The sequence below is a fragment of the Sinocyclocheilus anshuiensis genome, unplaced genomic scaffold (assembly GCF_001515605.1).
Source record: "Sinocyclocheilus anshuiensis isolate Anshui unplaced genomic scaffold, SAMN03320099.WGS_v1.1 scaffold245, whole genome shotgun sequence".
NCBI lineage: Eukaryota > Metazoa > Chordata > Actinopteri > Cypriniformes > Cyprinidae > Sinocyclocheilus > Sinocyclocheilus anshuiensis.
In genome coordinates, this window is record NW_015536478.1 from 866,901 (window position 1) to 889,126 (window position 22,226).

General features: G+C 33.4%; 1 long non-coding RNA gene across 1 annotated transcript; it reads right to left on the reverse strand.

The window, feature by feature from the left end:
• Positions 1–2,052: 2,052 nt before the first annotated feature.
• On the reverse strand, positions 2,053–7,808 carry LOC107668163 (uncharacterized). Its single transcript, XR_001631869.1, has 3 exons — positions 7,704–7,808; positions 4,008–4,367; positions 2,053–2,209 (listed from the first exon to the last, which is right to left on the reverse strand). It is a non-coding gene; the product is annotated as an uncharacterized LOC107668163 (long non-coding RNA).
• Positions 7,809–22,226: the final 14,418 nt, after the last annotated feature.

The following is a 22,226-nucleotide window of genomic DNA, read 5'->3' on the forward strand; positions in this document are numbered from 1 at the left end:
ATAATATAATGTGTGGTGTATTTACACACACACAGTTAATGTTAAGTTCAACATTTACTAAAACATTATTAAAATAATTTTTTAATCTGTTTTATCTGTTAACATTAGTTAAATCACTGTGAACTACAATGAAAATTAAAATTTCTATGAATTGACATTGACAAATAAATGCTGTAAAATATATTGTCCATTGTTAGTTCATGTGAGTTAATGCATTAACAAATAATAACAAATGAGACTTTATTGTAAGTTGCATTTTTCTATTTCCTCCACATATATACAAATGACAGGTGTTCGTTGTTCAGCATGGTTACGTTTTCAAGATCTGAACTGAACACGAACATTATTTGGTGAACACCGCGGGAGCATTTCATGTGAACATGGCGATGTCTGTCGCTGAAGGAAGGTGGAGAAGTTTAGGATAATATTTACCCAGACTCTCCATGCAGTTAGGAGTTTAATTGAATTAAGCAGAAGCTTTAGTGGAGGATGAGGAGGTCGGGAGGCCAGTGCTGTCACATCAGTCTAACACAGAGAGAAGAGACTTCAGCTCATCATGATTCAGGCATAATGTTTTAGTCTTTTCTGTAATGATGTGGTTTAGCATATGAAATAAACCAATGACACATTCATTTGTTTAGAAATGCAGCAACCATGCTTGACTGAGTTATCAGTCATAAATCTGTCTCCATCATATCTTTTATCTGCCTTGCTTTTCCTCAAACAAAAGAATGTTTCCTGTATCCAAGCTTGCAGTAATCCCAGCAGCATATAATGCATGTTTTAATAAGAGTTTGGATTCGACTCTGTCCCCTGCATGCAGTATCTTTATCTGGATTTCCGCGTCGACCTGTTCTGTCTGAGGAGATTCGTGGTGGGATTTGGAGAAATGCAAACCATGTGGATGCTGATACCACAAAACCACTGGCTTTCTGTCTCTCATTCTCTCACAAACAGCATTCCCAGCTCACCTGTAATCATATGAATATTTCATTTGGATTTCTGAATTCCTTTTCCATGTCTCTCTCGTTTAAGTTAACAAATAACTTAAAAAAAAAAAATAAATACTTGTATTGGCCTACAAAACAGTGTATGTGTGTGTGTGTGTTTTCCATCACATGAATAAATAATATTTTAATTGTAATATAATTATTATATTATTGTAAAATAAAGTTAGAATTTATATTTTATAATATTATAATATAATGATGTATTTTATAATATTATAATAATATATTATAATATAAAAATTATATTCACAATATTGCTGCATTTACTGTATTTTTAATCAAACAAATGCAGGCTAATAATGTTTTTAATTCATTTGTATTTTTATTAATAATTTTATTAATTTTTTTTTATTATTTATCATTTCATGGCCTTCTGTCAGGGTATATGGTCAATGAAAACTAAAACAGAATCTTTAAAAAAAATACATTATTTAAAATAAAATTAACTAAAATGAAATATTAAAAAATTAATTTACATTTAATCATTTAGCAGTCGCTTTTATCCAAAGCGACTTACAAATGACGACAATAGATGCAATCAAATGAACAGGTCATTTAAAATATTTTTTTTTAATAACATTTTTATTTTAGCTATTCGCCAAAGACACATTTCTCATTTTTAATCAGTTTAACTTGATGTATTACAATAACAGGCTAAATAAAAAAGCTTAATAAAAATCATTAAAAACAGTATACAATAAATAAATAAATAAATCCAGTTCTTGTACAATTATTATACATGCAAACAAACCGTATAGAGGTATATGAGTGGTACTTGCCTAAGCAAAACTCAGTTTAATCTCATTTAATTTGCTTATATGAAAAGTCTTAGGTCTAGCAGTAAATAATGTCCCATATCTGCCTCCAAACCTTGCAGCTTATTCTGATCAAATCAGCCACTTAGACAATTAGCCACTCCGTTCCTTTCAGAAACTGTTTATCTGAAATAGATGATACCACAACAATAGAAATGAATGGAAATCTACAGTACAGTATCACACAGCTGTTCAGAAAGCACTTTTATCAGTGTCTTACTAAAGGAATTCAAGCTGGAAGCCTCCATGTTGAGTTCAGTATCAACAGTCAACAGTTGTTTTTCCGCCGCGGATCCAAATCCTGCTTTTATTGCCGAATGCTCTTTAGACCTCAGGTGTTCATCACACAACTTTTCTGCCTTGATTCTTCTCCTCTCTCCCCAACTAATAACAAACCAATCAATACATAGAGCACATTTAAGGTCTTCATTCTTTTGCGCTGCCTTGGGAGCCGACCTTTGCTGGCTTGACTCACAAGTGCCTTAAGTGAAAAATTAGTTCGGTATTGTGGCGTGGCCTTTGAGCGGATTTGGGAAAGGTTGGCCGATTTCATAAGAATTCACAACAGTTTTTCCTCCAAAAATCGTTGTTGATACGTTTTTGGTTGATCTTTCCCCTGAAGAGCGTCCGCACCGCTCTGATGGCTATTGATATTCTGCTGCTGGACTGAGGGAATTAATGAAGCTCACACAGGTTAGACGCTCTGCCCGTTTCCCTGCGTTATCATTGGCAGAACGCTTGCTTTTCCATAATGTCATCCTGTGGCCTGTGAACTCCTATTGATTTCACTGTTCAATTTTTCTGTCAGTCAAACAGCAACCAAACAGAGTAACTCATGAAAGTTACTTAAGTCTGTAGAAGTGGAAAAAATGAAAGCAACCACAACAACTCTTCCTAAAGAGGCCAATAGTCACACATTTTAGTATTTTTCATGCATTTGACTATTATCACTACTGTAGTTCATAAGCTTCAGCATTAAACTTGGGTGAGTAACATTCTGCACAACTTTACCTTAAGCGATGTTCACCTTTTGATTTTCTTATACATACACTCTAAAAAATGCTGGGTTGTTTCAACCCAACTTTGGGTCAAATATGGACTAACCCAAATTTTGGGTTAAAAATGTAATTAAAAAAATTTAACCCAACAGTTGGGTTAGTCCATATTTGACCCAAAGTTGGGTTGAAACAACCCAGCATTTTTTAGATTGTACATTAACTGAAACAGAACAAAACAAACTTAATTTTTAATAATTAAAACTAAAATGAAAAAACAAAAACAAATGACAAAAACGAATTCAAAATAATAATAATAAAAAAAATGACATGCCTTCTAGTACCACGAAATTGTTAGAGATGGTTAAATTGTTAATGCATGAATATTAAATTATTAAGATTAAAATATGTTCCTCGTAGTACATCAATTAAGCTCTTACACAAAAAATAAAATAAATAAATAATGCAGCTTGTATACAATAATATAAAATAAATACATATATAAATAAAAATAAAATACATATAAATAATACATATTTAAAAATCTATAAATATATGATAAATAAAAATATGAAAAGAGCAATATAAATAAATGAAAACATCCTTTTGATGCACAAAATGATTAATACAAAAACTACATTTTATTTTATTTTATTTTATTTTATTTTATTTTATTTTATTTTATTTTATTTTATTTTATTTTATTTTATTTTATTTTATTTTATTTTATTTTATTTTATTTTATTTTATTTTATTTTATTTTATTTTATTTTATTTTATTTTATTTTATTTTATTTTATTTTATTTTATTTTATTTTATTTTATTTTATTTTATTTTATTTTATTTTATTTTATTTTATTTTATTTTATTTTATTTTATTTTATTTTATTTTATTTTATTTTATTTTATTGAATTGAATTGAAGTGAAGTGAGGTGAAGTGAAGTGAAGTGAAGTGAATTTAATTGAATTGAATACAAACAGGTCAGTGTTTTATTTCAATCACTGTGCCAAAATGCTCTCTCCTGAATCCTGATACTAATGGGACATTTGAGGACAATCAAACACTTTAAAGCCAAAATAGAGTTTTATGTAAATAATATAAATAAAATTATAAATAATCCGGAGTAATGGGACACTTGAGGACAATCAAACACTTTAAAGCCCAAAGCGAGTTTTATGCCTCACCTTTGCCCCCTAAATGAACCCAAGAAGGCCCTTCGCGTTCCCAGCTGATCCCGGCGCTCACAGACTCATTACAGGAGAGCAGGGATTTCTGGAAGCTGCCCTGGCAACCCGGGATGGGAATGAGCATGAGAGCGAGACAGCGAGGCTGAGGAGGAGCGGAGGGGGTCTGTGGTGTGGAGCCGCTTACACACCGCCCGCGGACTGTCCACATGCTTCTGTCGCGAGGAACTCCAGGAACGCCGCAGAAAAATGCCTGGAATTCCTGATGGGAATCTGATCAAGCTCACAGCTAGAAAGGAAGTCCTGCTTATGAGGAACTAGCCGAGCCTGTCTGAGTCCGCTGGCAGCGCTCAAGCGTTTCTGTAGGGGTTAAAACACATTCTAACTTTAACTTTACAAAGTTGCACAGAGTTAACACACAATAATATCTCATGCAAAAGCATCTGCCAGAACTATGAATATACAGTGGAAAGTAGCTTTTCCTCTTCTTGATTTTGAGGATTTATGTGTTCAAATGCAATATCAAAGTAAAGTGATTCTTCAAGGGAGCTTTCCTGTCCCTTTGGATGTTTTTAAAGAAAAAAAAAAAAAAAAAATATATATATATATATATTATGTGAATCTTTAAGGGACCTTTTATATCCCTTTGGATGTTTTTACCGAAAGAAAAGAATAGAAAAGAAAAGAAAGAAAAGAAAAAAAGAAATTTAAAAAAGTGATTAAATAAATTAGGGGATTTTTAAAAGGAACTTTCCTGTCCCTTTGGATGTTTTAAAGAAAAAAAAAAAGTAAATAAATAAATAGGTGATTAAATAAACTCTGAGATTCGTAAGAGAACCTTCCTGTCTTTTTGGGGTGTTTAAAAAAATAGAAATAATAAAAATAAATAAAAAGGAGATTAAATCAATTAGGTGCTTTTTTAAAAGAAACATTCTTGTTCCTTTGGACAGGTTTAAAAAAAAAAAAAAAATAAAATAAATAAATAAAATAAAATAAAATAAAATAAAATAAAATAATATTTTAGAAAAATATTAAAATCACTAAACCTTTGAAATAACACAAAATAAAATCTGGGAATCAAAGCATGCAACACAAATAAAATAAAAAAAGTATTATATTTGAGCTTCCTCTTTGCCTGTCGGAATACTTTAGAAACACTAAACTCAAAAAAAGTCACATTGTATTTTTCTTTTTTTAATGAAAAAGGCTATAAGTGAAACATTTCAATAATCTTTATAACTGCCATAACTCATAAAATAGGATCCACCCTAAAGCAGGGTTGTTTCTGAGTACTTGTAGAATAAAATCAGCCTGCTGTTTGTGTGCTCAATAATGTCCAGTCAAAAGAGCAGCCATATCTCTCAGCATGACAAGCTCCATTAACAAATGTGCTTTAAACTGATGTTAGGTGATGATAAGACACAAGTGCTGTTGACGAGTGTCTCTGTTAAAGTTGACTACAGATTGATCGTTTCCTGCAGGCGTGATGATTCTTCATGGATCTGAGGACAGGGGACTAGAAAAACAGATTGCATGCTGCCATGAATAACTACAGGTCATCTAAAGCAGTTTTCGAATATGCAATATGATGTTTGCCAGAACAAATTAAGAATTTATATTCAATTAAAATACATTAATATTCTGCATTAAGAACATTTCTAAGACAAACGTCACTATAATGTGTATGATGAGGTAAATGGGAACACAAGATTGCAGATGGCGCTATTGAACAGCGAGAGGAGCTATGACTGAACTGAATGAAGGATGGCCTCATGAATATTAATTAGCTCATGTTACCCACTGCCATTTTGACTCTTTCATCATTACATTAACTCTGATGGTAATAATTACAAGCTACCTGATTACACAGCACACAGTAAATTACAGCAATTTACATTCCTATCTGTGGAGGAAGCTTAATATTTAATGAAATATGGCAATAATAGATTTTAAAAAATTGATAAGAAATTGGTAAGATAAATATATTTTAGAGAATATTTTAACAGAAATGAAATAGTTCATAATATATTGTATACATTATATAAATATTTTATATGAAATATGAAATATTTTATATCAACAAATAACTCATTTTAATATAAAGTTAAATCTAGTAATAATCTACATCTAGTATAAACTAAAGTATAGCAATATATATATATATATATATATGCCACACCTGATTTACAAAAACTTAAAATGGTCACAAAAGATGAGTAAATATGTAAAGTAAAAACAAATAATTTACATATTTACATTTAGAGATTTGTATGTGTATGTGTATAGCACAAATAAAAATATATAATAAAAAAAAAAACCGCTCTGAAAATATATACATCTATAGTAGCTACAAGTAAAAAAAAAATCTCATGATTTCTGCTTAAATGTAGTTTAATATAAGCAATATTTGGCACTGCTGATTTACAAATGACCATTATAAATTGTAAAGTGGTCACATACTGTAAGATTTATAGCTTCAGGAAAAAATAAAAAAATTTAATTAAATGAATAAATACTTTATGTATGGATGAACAACAAAAATAAAATATAAAAGTATTTAAAATAAAAAAGCTCTAAAATTATATACATCTATAGTAGCTATAAGTTAAGAAAAAATATGATTTCTGTTGTAATGTAATTAAATATGGGAAAATATATAGCAGCAATACTTGGCACTGCTGATTTACAAATGATCATTATAAAATGTAAAGTGGTCACAAGATTTATTGCTTCAGGAAAAAATTACTTTGTATGTTTACATCATTTGTGTTGGTGTATGTTCAACACAAATAAATAATTGTGTGTGTGTGTGCGCACACGCACACTATAAATATAATTCTTTTGTGAACACATTTCTCTGTCTATCTAGATCAGACAATTACACACATGCGTGTGTGTGTGTGTGTGTGTGTGTGTGTGTGTGTGTGTGTGATTGTGTGTGTAGACAGAGGCAGGCTATTGTTGCATGTTTCTTGTGTTTGCAGATATTTTGCACATTGATTGTGTGTGTGTCGTTGGCAGGTGTGTTATTGTGGCGTGATGTCATGCCTCAGGCTGCAGTTTATTCACACAGTGACCCACTTATTGTGATTCAGGCGAGAAAGAGAGAAGAGGACAAAGATCTGCCATCATCATCACATCTGAACAGATGAGCTTCATCTGACGTCTAATGACTCACAGCAGCTGCTGCAGCCTCTAGTTTACTCTCAGCTAATAATACAGATGAACAGATTTGACTCCATTTACCTTATCTTACCTTGTCCATTGTGTGTGAGTTTCAGAATAGATCCCAATAATGTCTCAGTAACAGTCTTAAGTTAAAGCATATAAATGTCCTTGAACACTCACATAAATGTAAAGCTAAAATCTTAAACCTGAAAGTATCCTGTACGCTCCATTAGATTGCATCATGAGAACATAAACATCTCAGAGCATCTCCTCTTTCACAGTCCCGCTGCCGAAAGCACTAATCAAGCGCATGAACTCTCCAAATCATCTATGGCTATAAACGTGTAAACTGTGGGTCTAATGTTGCTCTTGGCCCTTTGGAAACGTCTCTATCTGCTTCTGGCCTCTGAGAGCCATAACAGCAGCACATTCAATGGCAGAAAGAGCGCAGCAGCGTCAGGTGTCTGATGCTTTTCAGCGCTTGTGTGGGTTTTAGCTGAACGTGTGTGTATGCATTTCTGTCCTCACCGAGTCCCACTGGACGGCCAAAGATTTTCACTGTAAAGCTGTAGACTGATGCACAATGATGTACGAGCGGCACATGAAAAGCTGCACATTCATCAACGTCCGGCACACCAGCGGCCCATCTCTGAAAAATCATTAGAGGAGGCTGAACTAAAATATTTAGGGGAAAAAATGACATCCTCCGCATATGATTATACAGATTTGGTTTTCTGCAAATTACTTATTCATTATTAAACAAAAAAAGTTATTTGATGGTTTTAGCTTCTCTTCTCAAGAACCAGTTGCATTGGGTTCAACACTTGTTTTACTTTTCTTTGAGCTCAATGTCACATTATACGTACATTATTTAGGGTAAATCTCAAATATATAAATCTCAGTTGTTTCTCCTAGATAGCAAATTTAAGTCCTAAAATTACTAAAACTAAAATAAAAAAAATATGAAATATGAAATAAAAAATAAATTAAATACAGAAAATATACAAATATAAAAAGCTCACTCAAAACATTAACGAGCATATAAATAATAGTAAAATAACATTGTTTAGATGCTTCTTGAGTAAGCCCCCCATTAATCTCGCTAAATTAAAATTGGTAAAACTAAAAGTGAAATAAAAAAATAAATTAAAGCTATATATATATATATATATATATATATAAATAAAAATAATAAAAATGACAAAAGCAAAAAATTACTAAAACTTAATATAACATTATAATAAAAACTGAAGATATAAAATAAAAGCTAGTTCAAAATAATAACTCTAACAATAATAATAATACACTGTTCAAATGTTTCTCCTAAGAATAAGACCCCAGTATTATCACTAAATTAAAATGACTGAAACTAAAATAAAGCCAAATTAAAAATTTATCGAGATATATATAAAAAAAAAAAAATGATGAAAGCACACGAGAATTACTAAAACTTTAACATTAAAATAAAACTAAAAGTGAAATTGAAATTAACTGAAGCTAAATATAAATATTTAAAAAATAATAATAAAAATAACAAAAGCACATAATTAGTAAAACTTAATCAAACATTATCACCATCTTAGTGTCAGAAACGTCTCAAAGTCTTCAATCAAAAGTCAGAGATCACAAAATGCACTTTATATTTCCTCATCATATTCTACTGATTCTACAAATTCAAGTGATTTAAGCTTCATTTTATATACTCTTACTATACGATAACTACACATTTCTATATTTACTTTTAGGAATTAGCAGAAACTTAAATTAATATTAATTAAATCTCCTGAGCTATGAAAGTGCAAACTCATTTCTCTCTGCGCGAGTCTGTCCATATTTATATATCTGGGTGTGTGCAGGACCATCGGCCCTCATTCAGACCGAGACTCTGGCAGACGTCTCTCTGATGAACCATGAATCGGTTCATCCAGCCCCTCGCTTTTCTTCTTTTAGGGGGTGGGACACGGAGACCCTCGGGTGTCGCCCCACAGCTGCTGGTGCCTCTGATGCAGCCCACCCTCGTGCTTTTCACCAATCTCTGCTCAAACACCAATGAAAAAGAAGTTCACTTCCTACTTTGAAAGAATGTACTTAAAGGAGCAGTTCACCCAAAAACGAAAATTTGCTGCAAATGTTCTCACCATCAGGCAATTCAAGATGTAGATGAGTATTGGAACAGATTATAATAGCATTCCATCACTTGCTCACCAATGCATGCTCTGCAGTGAATGGGTGCCGTCAGAATGAGAGTCCAAACAGCTGATAAAAACATCACAATAATCCACAAGCAATCAACGTTTTTAACATCAAACCGTTGCTAAAATATGAGTCCTCTTATCCATAATATTGCTTCCTCCAGTAAAAAAGTCGTCTGGTCTGAATCAGGAGAGAAATCTGCACAGATCAAGCACCGTTTACAAGCCAAAACAGCTTTAAACAAATATGTGGGTGGATTTTGATGTGAGCGATAACAGGAGATGGATTTTTTTTCACTGGAGGAAGTGTTATTATGGATTATGGACTCGTATTTTGGCCAAAAGTGATGGTTTGAAAATGCCTTAAAGATGGATTTGTTTCTTACAAACACACACCTTTTGGCTTCACAAGGCATTAACTGATGGACTGGAGTGCTGTGGATTACTTGTGGGTTATTGTGAGGTTTTTATCAGCTGTTTGGACTCTCATTCTGACGGCACCCATTCACTGCAGAGCATCCGGTTTCAGCACATTTTCATTTTCATCATAAATAGTTTAATTTGGAAAATGACTAGTTTTAGGTTTCTTTAATTTTTAGTGTTGACCCCATCCTAATACAACACCAAACACTGATTTATAAGAGAATGCAACAAGCGAACTGTGATTGGCTGTTTTGCATGTCAGATTCATTTGTGTATATTGTAATGCACATTGTAGTACAATGGATTTTTATTGTAACCGATGTATTTTTTTCAGACACTAGTTTGCAATAATAGTGTTCATTAATGATAGACTGCAGAGCATCCATTGCTGAGCAAGTGATGGAATGATAAATTACACCAAAACTGTTCTGACGAAGGAACAAACTCATCTTGGATGGCCTGAGGATGAGTACATTTTCAGCAAATTTTCATTTTTGGGTGAACTTTTCCTACAAGTATTACAAGTGCACATTCAAAACAATGAAGTGACTTGCTCTCTGACTCAATGACCGCTTAAAAGAAAGTTCAGGCCCGCTAAATTCAGACTTCATTTTTTCCATGACAAATAATAAGCAGCTGTGAGGGAAGCTGGCGCTCGAGATGTATGACTGTTTTTAATTGGATTTACACAAACACGCAAAACCTACAGGGAATACTTCCAATACTGGCAAACAAGATCAACCGTCTATCCCACAAGTCTTTGGGTTATGACGCTAAATATAATTGTGCTCCTAACAGAGCAGGAACAGACAATGGGATTGTCGGATGCTGTGGGTCCAGCCGGGAAAGTGTTTAAATGTTATGAGAGAGCGAGGTGTGGTTCATCCGGGCAGACAGACGTAATCCTCCGCCTGAAATCAGAGCTGCGCATCTGAATTAGACGCACAAGCATTCTGGGATAGATGTGCTTCTCACCCTGACCTCGGCGTTCCTAAGTAAGACTGGTTAAATCGGACATATGCAGACAATGCCGTGATCCAAGATAATTTTACAAACTAGGATCATGTCAGTCAGAGGAGCTTGTGCCCAGCTCAGAGAATGAGGTCAGAAACAGGCTCCCTTTCAATTCATGAGTGTGAATTTAAATTCAATTGGCCAAAACACACAGGAAGTTGAACTGGAATTGACAGAAAGTGCGAATTTACTGAAAAGTTGGTCCAGAAAACTTGTTTATTATATGTAAGGAAATGTATAATACTATGTATGCTACCATTCAAACGTTTGGGGGCAGATTTTATTTTTATTTGAAAGAAATGAATAATTCAGCAAGGATGCATTAAACTGATCAAACGTGACAAAAAAGACAGTTCTGTCAGGACCACTATCGTTAAAACGATTGACACTTAGCATACAGTTTGGTTTGGCAGTATGGTTCTGTTCTGGGCAAAAGCTCCCTGCCCATCCATGCAGCCTGTCATGAATGAGCAGGGAGAGCAGCAATAATAACCTCCAAGGGTAAACAGAACAGAACAAAGCAGATATCATTAATGTACTTAATGATATTTAAGTGTAGCACGTTATTCAAGATAAAAGGAGTCTGATTCAATGAGGAATATCAGAAAGCCAAGTCCTGACTGGGGCGAAAGGAGGAGTTGGGGATGGAGGAGGGTAATTTGCTCCTGAGCAAGTGAAAAAGCTGCTGAATAATACTGAATAGAGCTTATATAGGAATTCCGTGATAGGTGTCATATTCCTGATCAACTAACACTCATGTGACTTGCCAGAACTAATGCTATACGCTTAATTTATAATATTACAAAATATTTATATTTCAAATAAAAGTTGTTCTCTTGAGCGAATCCTGAAAAAAGTAACAATTTCCACACCAATATGAGGCAGCACAGCATTGCTTTCAACATTGATAATAACAGGAAATGTTTCTTGAGCAGTAAATCAGCATATTAGAATGATTTCTGAAGGATCATGTGACGCTGAAGTCTGGAGTAATGATGCTGAAAATGTAGCTTTTCATCACAGAAATAAATTACATTTCAAAATATATCCAAAGAGAAAACAGTTATTTTGAATTGTAATAATATTTCACAATATTACTGTTTTTTTTTTTTTTTTAATCAAATAAATGCTTTGGTGAGCATTTCTGAATGTTCTCTGAAAATTCTAAACGTCCAGTTGTTTTTAAATGTTTTTAAAAAAATTCTTGGCTACACAAACATCAAGGAAACATTCCATTTTATAATTTTGCAAACATTATGGGAATGTTACTTTTGAATGTTCTTTGAACATTCTGAACAAACATTCTGTTAACATTACTGGAAGATTTTTTGTTCATAACTTTGAGAGAACCTTGCCAGACTTCAAAGATGCTTCTCCTGCCATTACAATTTTTTAACATTTCCCATTGTGGTACTTTGTGGATCTGGCATTTAATATCCACATTTTTAATGTAATAAAAAAAATTACGCCTGTAGGAAAGAAAGAAAAGCAATTAGGGAAGGGTTAAGTCCAGAATATTCTTGTCGTCACAAAGTTTCCATCATTTCTGTTTGACTCTCAGCTGCCACTTGCTCTTTTGTTCTTCTTGTTAATTAGTTTATTGTTTTAAAATGCAGACGGGCTTAGTGTGGACTGAAACTCAACCCAGAGCCAGACATTACACATTCATGAGGTTAAAGCTGGAATGACATCATTCCTGAGGCTGAACCTACAACATGTCTGACACCTGTCCTCAACACATTAGTTAGTGAGAGAGATATTCGTCAGCGGCCTGAGACGGAAACAGTTTTAAATAACTTGTGTAGATAGCAATCAAGAAATCTAAAAACCTAAAACAGTGTAACTCGTTTAGGCTTCTAATAACACAGAATCAGTTGGAAATTATTTTGATTGTCTTTAGTCCGAATGTGTGGTTCTTGCCCAAAACAAAATAGAAATTTTCCCGTCATTCATTCACCCTCGTGACATTTCAAACCTTGTATGACTTTCTTTTATTTTTTTTTGCGGAACACAAAAGGAGACATTTAGAAGAATTTTCACATGGCACAAAAAAATTGACCTCTATTGTCTAAATGCATATTGTAGGTATTAATGTGAACGTTTCATCTGTGCATGCATTTTTGACCTCCCAGTGTTAAATCAATATGTCTACCTGGATCTTCCGGTGAAATCGCCAGATTTTATCTGGTGAGATATTCAGGATTTCTACAATCAGGGTTGCCAGCTCTACGTAGTCCAATGGCAAATCAAAATAGCCCAAAACTGTGACCCTATCACAAATATAAAAATTTGAAATATGCCACTACCATGCCTAAAATACATATTTTACAGTCACTGTTATGCATTATACACAATTCCAACATGAAAATGACTGTATAGTAATTATAAACAAAGTATGTTTTCATAAAGAATCTCACAGGCGCCCAGTGCCCTTCTCTCACAAAACATCAATAAAAAATATTTCAGTACAAGCATTTCAGTCAAATACAATTTGTGCAATATGTCAAAAAGCCCGCGGCATGTTTAAAACTACCCCAACTCGATTTATTATTACAGTTTCTATTAAAATTTTCAATTACATTTTTTTATTTAAAATTCTTTTTTAATTTCATTGAAGGTTTTAGTAATTTTTTCATATTTATTTATTTATTGTGTATATAGTTTTTTACTAGCGTTACATTTTTTGTATACTTCAAGTTAGACTAAACGATAATGAGATATGTTGCTTTGGCAATTAGCTGAAATAAAATAGGTTTGAGTTTTTGGATTTGATTTTATTTCAGTTATTTTTTATTTTATTTCAAGTAATGAAAATGTCTCTTTATGATTTCAGTTTTACAGTAGTTAACACTAATATCCCTTATAAGTTTCATTCTCAGTGGTCTATATAGGATCCTACAGTAATAATTGAACCTTGACAGTGAGCAAAACTGACAATCAAGGTGCAAACTACGATTTAATTTGCTTTCAAAAGAGAAAAACCAGACATGCAGCGCTGAGATGTGATATCTCAACATAACAACACATTGTAAAAATGCCCAGTGTTAATGTCTTGAGGAAATTTAAAAGATATTGCATGCAAAGTGAGTTATTGTGGGAACGTCACCGAATCAAAGGTTACTGTGACATTTCCTTTTACTGGAGGAAACGGTCATGTTGCGAGCAAAAGAGGGCCACTTTCATTAATCACGCTGACCACATGTGAGAATATCAGACGGGCATCCAGACGGGCGGTACACTGGTCACACCAGGCCTCTGCCAGCGGACACATTAAACCGCTTTTACACAAGTGTTTAAGAGGACGGATGTAAGACAGATCTGGGTTTTCTCAACAATAAAGTCTGAGTCTGCTGCATAAAGCCACAGTCCTACAAGTGCAGCACCCACATACACGCTGATATTGCCTCATCCGGTCAAACTCTTTCACCTTTGAATCACAATGGAGAGGCCAAGCTTTTACAACATATATAGTGCACAAAACATCCCAAACAATATACGTAACCTGATTTATAAATGAAGAAATGCATTTGTAAAAGAATAAACTCAATAAAGGAAAGCAGTTAAACCAAAAATGTACTCACCCTCACGTCGTTCCAAACATGCATGACTTTGTTTCTCTGTGTAAAAAAATACAGTAACAACATTTTTGGTTTTATTTAACCTAACAAAAAACTATACTTGTTTAACTGTTATAATTTTAACATAACCTAAGTAGACTACTAAATTCTGTTCATACCTTTATAAAACAGTGTAAAAACACATGATGAACCAAAATGATCTAAGTTGAGGTAAATACATCATCATGGTAACACACATGACCCTGAAAATAACGCAATAAACAATAATTTAACAACACGAGTACATTAAGTAAAATAAAACCCTGATGTACATAACTGATACAAAAAAAGCAATCACTTAGGTGTTCTGCAAGTCGCTTACCGTTTTTTTCCACTGTAAAAGATATGACAACTTGTTCTTTTTTACTTTCAAAAACTAAATCTAACAGTATTTTACTGTAAAGTTCCCTTTCAGTCGGTCACTCTCGACGTCACGTCGGATGACCGACGAATTGGGATCTCGCTTAGAGAGACCAATCTACTTCGAGTGTAAACTAAACGAGCCAATGCACATTGGCATGCGATTATTGCATCCAGCTGCCGCTGATCACAGCGTGAGTATAAGTAGGCAGCAGATGCAGCGCATATTCAGCTTTTCGCTTCGGAGCCGAGCGATCACATCGTTCTGCTCCTGACTACTCTACTGAGAGAAGAAGACTGAACGAGTTCAGCGCGCTCTTGGAGAGCTCTTCGTGTTGGCGGTACGGCGCTTCAACGGTGGTGGTTTCCTGTGTCGAGTGGGTTGCACACATCAGGCTGCACTACCCCTTGTTTGTGTTGCAGATGATCATCTCCCCTGTGCGCCTCAGCACGCTAAAAGAGCTTTTTCCCTAAAAGAGCAATTTCGGCAAAGATGCGCCGTGGAGCCGGTTGCAGAGCAGACGACCCGCCCGTCCAGGCCCCCGCCAAACCTGGTAGCAAGCGAAAGAGCGTTACATGAATTTCCCATTGTATATTTGTGACCATGGACCACAAAACCAGTCTTAAGTGTCAACTTTTCGAAATTGAGATTTACACACCATCTGAAAGCTGAATAAATAAGCTTTCCATTGATGTATGGTTTGTTAGGATACAAGGCCAAGATACAACTATTTGAAAATCTGGAATCTGAGGGTGCAAAAAAAAAAAAAATTGAAATATTGTGAAAATCGCCTTTAAAGTTGTCCAAATGAAGTCCTTAGCAATGCATACTACTAATCAAAAATGAAGTTTTGATATATTTACGGTAGGAAATTTGCTAAATATCTTCATGGAACATGATCTTTACTTTATATCCTAATGATTTTTGGCATAAAAGAAAAATCGATAATTTTGACCCATACAATGTATTTTTGGCTATTGCTACAAATATACCCCAGCGACTTAAGACTGGTTTTCTGCTCCAGGGTCACATATTAGGTTTTTTTTTTTTTTTTACGTAGGCCTAGCATTTTTACAGTCTTTTACCATTAAAATTACAATAATTTTTTACAGTGTTACTATTTCTGAAAACCTTGAAATCTGATTATAATAAGCCACATCCAGCATTATTGTTTGTGAGGTCTGAGGTACTGTAAGAAAGACAAAAGAAGTGCAACAATTCCAGGCTACTTCAGATTAACGTAAAGGCTGGAATAGGCTACGTTTAAAATCTGAACAGATTTAATGGTGGAGGACTGTCCCCGAACAGAAGAAATCGTTTAATAAAGTCGTTATTTTTGTTTTCTTTGCACACAAAAAAGTATTCTCGTAGCTTCGTAAAATTACAGTTGAACCACTGATGTCACATGGAGTATTTTAACGACATCCTCACTACCTTTCTGTGCCTTGATCGTAGTACCCTTGCTGTCTATGAAGGGGCAGAAAGCTCTCGGATTTAATCAAAAATATCTTAATTTGTGTTCCGAAGATGAACGAAGGTCTTACAGGTTTGGAACGACATGAGGGTGAGCAATTTGACAAAGGAGAATGACAGAATTTTCCTTTTTGGGTGAACTACCCCTTTAAGCAACCAGCATCAACTTGTCCAGACTGTAAATCAGGGCAAAAATCTTGATAAAAGTCATGTAGTGTATTCCAGGCTTTAGAAGCACTGAGCGTTTGACCGTTTTCACTGGCCTGGAGAAGAAATGATGGTTCCAGACCAGTCTTATGATAGCCTTGAAAAGCAAATCCCCAGTAACCACAAACATTACGTCCAAATCGCATGCTGCAGCTCTACGATGGGTGGAAAGGCCCTAACATGCAATTACCACACATGAAAAGCGACAAAGAAATTTCTATTTGAGCTCAGTTATGCTACATGACAAAATACAGAGGTGAAGGTTTCAGAGCTAATGACATCCAGCTGTTCAGACGAACTGAGCTGAAAAACACATTCATATGCCAGTTGTTTTTTCTGTTATTGTCATTTCAAGCACAATGGTGAGTCATTTGTGTAAAACTCAATGCAGCAATAATATACTGTAGTTGCTAGGATGCTCTGGGTGGTTTTAAGGTGGTCCATTCTCAAGATCCTCAAGTCATTTCTGGTCTGTAAATATGGCTCTGGTATTCAAAATAGTTTAGAAAAACAGTGCAGCATAAGTTTTAGGTTTGATGCATGAGCAACAGCAATAGTGATGCTTGACTTTGTCAGACTGATCAAAGTTTGCCCTTAAACCCACGGCCTAACCTTAACCTCCACTTGATGTTTTAGCCCAGCGCTCACCCTCGCTCTCAACGCCCTCAGGGAAACTCTGCCCTCACCACAGCTTTCACATGAAATGTGAAAAATGCCATTAGGGTGAGACAATAATATCCTAATGGGCTCGATCTCTGTGAAAGAGAGTGACTTCTGCGGTTTCTGAAGCCAGCATGGACAGAGATTCAGTGCCGGGCTAGGATTTGAAAACAGTCAGGATTTGTGTGTCATCCAGAGAAGTTAAAAAAATTAATAAATAAAATAATTTATTCTCATCTAAAATACATTTCACAGTAAAAATATTATTCAAAAATATCTATTTTACATTTATGCATTTGATAAATGCTTAAGTGACTTGCATTGCATTTGCACTACTGTTAAAAAGTTTGGAATAATTAAGTTTTTTTTTTAAATTTTAAAAAGAAGTCCTTTATTAGCATATTAGAATGATTTCTGAAGGATCATGTGACACTGAAGACTGGAGTAATGATGCTGAAAATTCAGCTTCGCATCACAGGAATTAATTACATTGTAACATATATTAAAATAGAAAACAGTTATTTTTAATTCCAATAATATTTCATAATTTTTACTGTATTTTTATCACATAAATGCAGCCTTGGTGAGCATGAGAGACTATTAAGGCTATTGAAGACTATTAAAAATATTAAGAAATCGTAATTAAAATTAAGTAGTGTATTTTGTACTATTTTCTAAGAATCAAAGTTCAAGCAAAGGGAGTGCTGTAATTTAATAATATCAAATATAATTTCACATCATTTCTATTTGAAAAAGTCTTATTAGTGGCGAGCATTTCTAATAGTATTGCTTGGCAGAGAGCAGATCACCAGAATGTCAGTAAATGCACCTTAGTTTTTGCTCTAGTCGAAAAATCTAGATTATGTATAATGTATGCATTTAATTAAATCTGCAATGTACTATTTAATTCACCTACGTATACAAAAACAATCAGAGTCTCTCACACATGCTATTAAGGCTAAGGGCATTGTGTAAACTATTCTCGGAATATACAGCGCTCTTATTCTCTGTGTGTTCTGTAGATCTGGCTGATATGAGAAATTAAAAATCACATATAAAGCAGGTTGTTAAAGTTATGATAGCTCCATATTGTGCTAAAGCAAACAGCTCGCGGGGGAAAACCCAACAAGCTCTCTCTGCGTGTAATCTCCCGTTATAGCTTTATGGACGGAGGGCCGGTCCTTCCAACCGGAGTTTCATAACAAGCGAGCAAATAATCGGACAGATCTCTCACAACACAGTTTACAGATCTGTGCTAAAGCTATGTAAACTACAGAGAGTAGGCCTACGCACTGTACTCAGTGTGATATGGATATGGAGCTGAAACACGATTACTTCACACGTGGCTGCATCTGATGGAGATGAGATATAACTTATCGAATGTCTCTGTGCTGTACTAACTGCAAAAATAAAGAAATGAGGACAAATAACGATGTACATTTACATTTATGCGTTTGGGAGATGCTCTTAGCTAATGCAACTTACATTGCATTCATGCAGCTGGAAATCAAACCCATGACCTATTTCATCTAAATCACAGTAACATATCTGTCTTTGTTTATTTTTTTATAATTATATACATATACATATATCCATGTTCACTTTTAGTGAATTCTGAGTAAATATAATAAATTATACTATATACATTTATATTTATTAATTAATATACATATGTATATTAATTTATATTATTTCTACACTCACATTTTTGTTTGTGAATATAGAATTTATTATATTTGTAATTTATTTAATGAATTCAATTGTATTTTTTTCACAAAGTATACCATTCAAATGTTTGGGGTTTATATGATACATACATATAATATTTTTTTATTTATTTTATATATCTATCAATCAATCAATCAAGCAATCTATCTATCTATCTATCTATCTATCTATCTATCTATCTATTATTTTTTATTATTTTTAATTTTTAGCAAGGGTGTATAAAATTGATCAAAATGACAGTAAAGACATTTATAAAAGATTTCAAATAATTGCTGCTTTTTTTAACTTTACATTCATCAAAGAATCCTGAAAATAAAATGGTATCTTGGTTTCCACAAAAATATGAAGCAGCACAACTTTTTCAACATTGATTATAATAATAAGGCCTTTTTCCTAAGCAGCAAATCATCAAATGTTAAACAAACAAAAATGAATGAGTAGTCTATTATTTAAGAGCCATCGAGTATTCTTCAAAGAATAACCCACAGCGGGTGGAACTGAACTTGGCAGGGCAATTTGTAGTGAAATACAGCAAACGCTCCAAAAGACAAACTGTCTGAAGATACCAGTATTTATGTCAGGGGTGGTAAAACGCTGATATATTACAACTTCACAGTTTGGACTACATGTCAAAAACTTTTCAAAAATCCACGAGGAAACAGCTATCTTTGAATCTAACCCTCAAGCTAAAAGAATATAATGCCTAAAGTGAGCTTCAAGAAGTAATCTGTTATAATGATTAACATGCAGAAGAGATACTGAGACGGCAGACTCACAGCAAGACATCAGGCTCTCAGTAGTGTCTCAGGTCACTGATGGGCCGCTTCTTCTGCTCATGGGAAAAGTGGCTGTCGCTAGGAGCAAGGTTAGGGCACGACTCGCTAGAGAAAGCACAGGGGTCATCAGCGAGGCGTGAGGCGCCTCGGGTCCCGACATCCAACACTTTAACCCTTCCCAGCATTCCACAGACTGATGATACCAAATATCAACATCCAAACACATCAGCAACTGATCATTAATACAGATTAATTAGTCTATTTGATATCTCGTCTCAGATAATGAGGGTCTCGTTCATTAGAAGGAGGGAAAAACATTTAGTGGGATATTTTGGAAGTAGATGTACATTTTTTATTCATGGGAATAGCCGATAACTGTACTCACCTTTTTTTTCTCTTCTCTTTACGTGCAGTATGGCCTTTATTAAATTATTCTTTATTTAATTATTTAACTATTCTTCAGCTGGATACGTTGGCAAGTCTATAATTTTGTTGTGTGTAAGTACAATGATAATAAAACGAATCTGAATCACCTTCTATATTCAAATATTGTTAGTGTATTTTGAATGGATGTTGTATAAAATGTTAGCATTTCTCATTTCATTTATTAAATTCAATCACATTTTATCACATGAAGTACCATTCAAAGTTTTTTTTTTTTTGAAGAAATTATTATTATTATTATTCACTTTTATTATTCACAAGATTGCACTAAAGTGGTCAAAAATAACAGTGAAAACATTTACATTGTTGCAAAAAATATAAATATTTATATTACAGTATATTATACTATTAACGATCAATATGGATAGTCCTATATTCTAGTTTTTGATTCTCTCTTTGTACATGATATAATATATATAAAGATAAATAAATAAAACATAATAACATATTTAAGAAATATAAAAAAAAAAAAAATAAATAGAATATTTAAATTCCAAAATTATTTATTTAAATTAATAATTAAAAAATTAAGAATTTTATTCAGCAAGCATGCATTAAATTGATTAAAAGTAACAGTAAAAATATTTAAAATGTTACAAAATATTTCTATTTCAAATAAATTTGAATTATACATTTCTATTCATCAAAGAAAAATGTAATGTATCATGGTTTCAACACAAATGTTTTCACCATTGATAATAATCAGAAATGTTTCTAGAGCAGCATATTAGAATGATTTCTGAAGGATCATGTGACACTGAAGACTGGAGTAATGATGCTGAAAATTCAGCTGCGCATCACAGAAATAAATTAAATTTTAATATACAGTGGGTACGGAAAGTATTCAGACCCCCTTAAATTTTTCACTCTTTGTTATATTGCAGCCATTTGCTAAAATCATTTAAGTTAATTTTTTTTCCTCATTAATGTACACACAGCACCCCATATTGACAGAAAAACACAGAATTGTTGACATTTTTGCAGATTTATTAAAAAAGAAAAACTGAAATATCACATGGTCCTAAGTATTCAGACCCTTTGCTCAGTATTTAGTAGAAGCACCCTTTTCTGAATACTTTCCGTACCCACTGTATATTCACATTGAAAACAGTTATTTTAAATTGTAATAATATTTCACAATATTCCCATGTTTTACTGTATTTTTCATCAATTAAATGCATGATACAAATGAGCATTTTGACCAACCTCAAACTTTTGATCAGTGTCTTTTTAGTATCATTGTGACTCTATAAGTGCAAGTTTTCAAACCAAGTTTTTAAACAAGTGTTAATTTGATTAATTCTATATAGTCAGGGTAAGGCCTCAATGCAAGTATTTACTTATATACTAAAATGTGTAACTTGACAGGACAAATATCTGAGCTGTTAAACCAGATTATGAATTTAGCTGAACATATTGACTGTTTAACTCACTTTTGCTGACTTGTTCTGCAAGATTCTCTTCAAACTGTTGCTCCACCTTGACAATAGTTGACCTGAAAGAGAAAACGGACCATAAAAGAAGATAATTCATGTAGAGCATGTTTCAGGCCTTCTATAGGTACCTAATAAAATTACCTAAAAATCCCTAAGGCACCTAATAAAACTCTTTAGATTATATAGGGTGCACAAAAACACAGGAAAGGTGATCAGTTCACAATATAGCATACGATTGCATGAGCAGAAACATAATTTCAGGCGGCTGAGGGTGATACTATAACATAGTTTCTGTCCTCTCCAGATAACCAGTAATCTCTCTCATACAAAGACTCTGCTGTCGCTCTGTTAGCAGCCAGGTTTAACTTTTCACACTTTGGTTCTCTTTCTCATTCCAAACTTAATTAAAAGATGAACTTCGGGGGAAAACGCGTTGAGTACCATCCGGCCAAAAAATCAGAAATGTTTTTATAAAATTAAACAAACACTTCATGAAGCTAGTTCATTGAGCAGAGTGCTGAAATTACAGAGTCAGACTGTTAATCATCTAAAAATAATATATGCCAATATTGCATCTGTATTGATACCTTCTAGTATTTATTGTTCTAATTCAAAAGAAAGAAAGAAATTAAATTTTTCCCTAAAGAAAATAAATTACTGTTTTTAGGACTATTAAGATTTTTTTCTGCAACGTGACATTATTTTCATAAAAACGAAGCA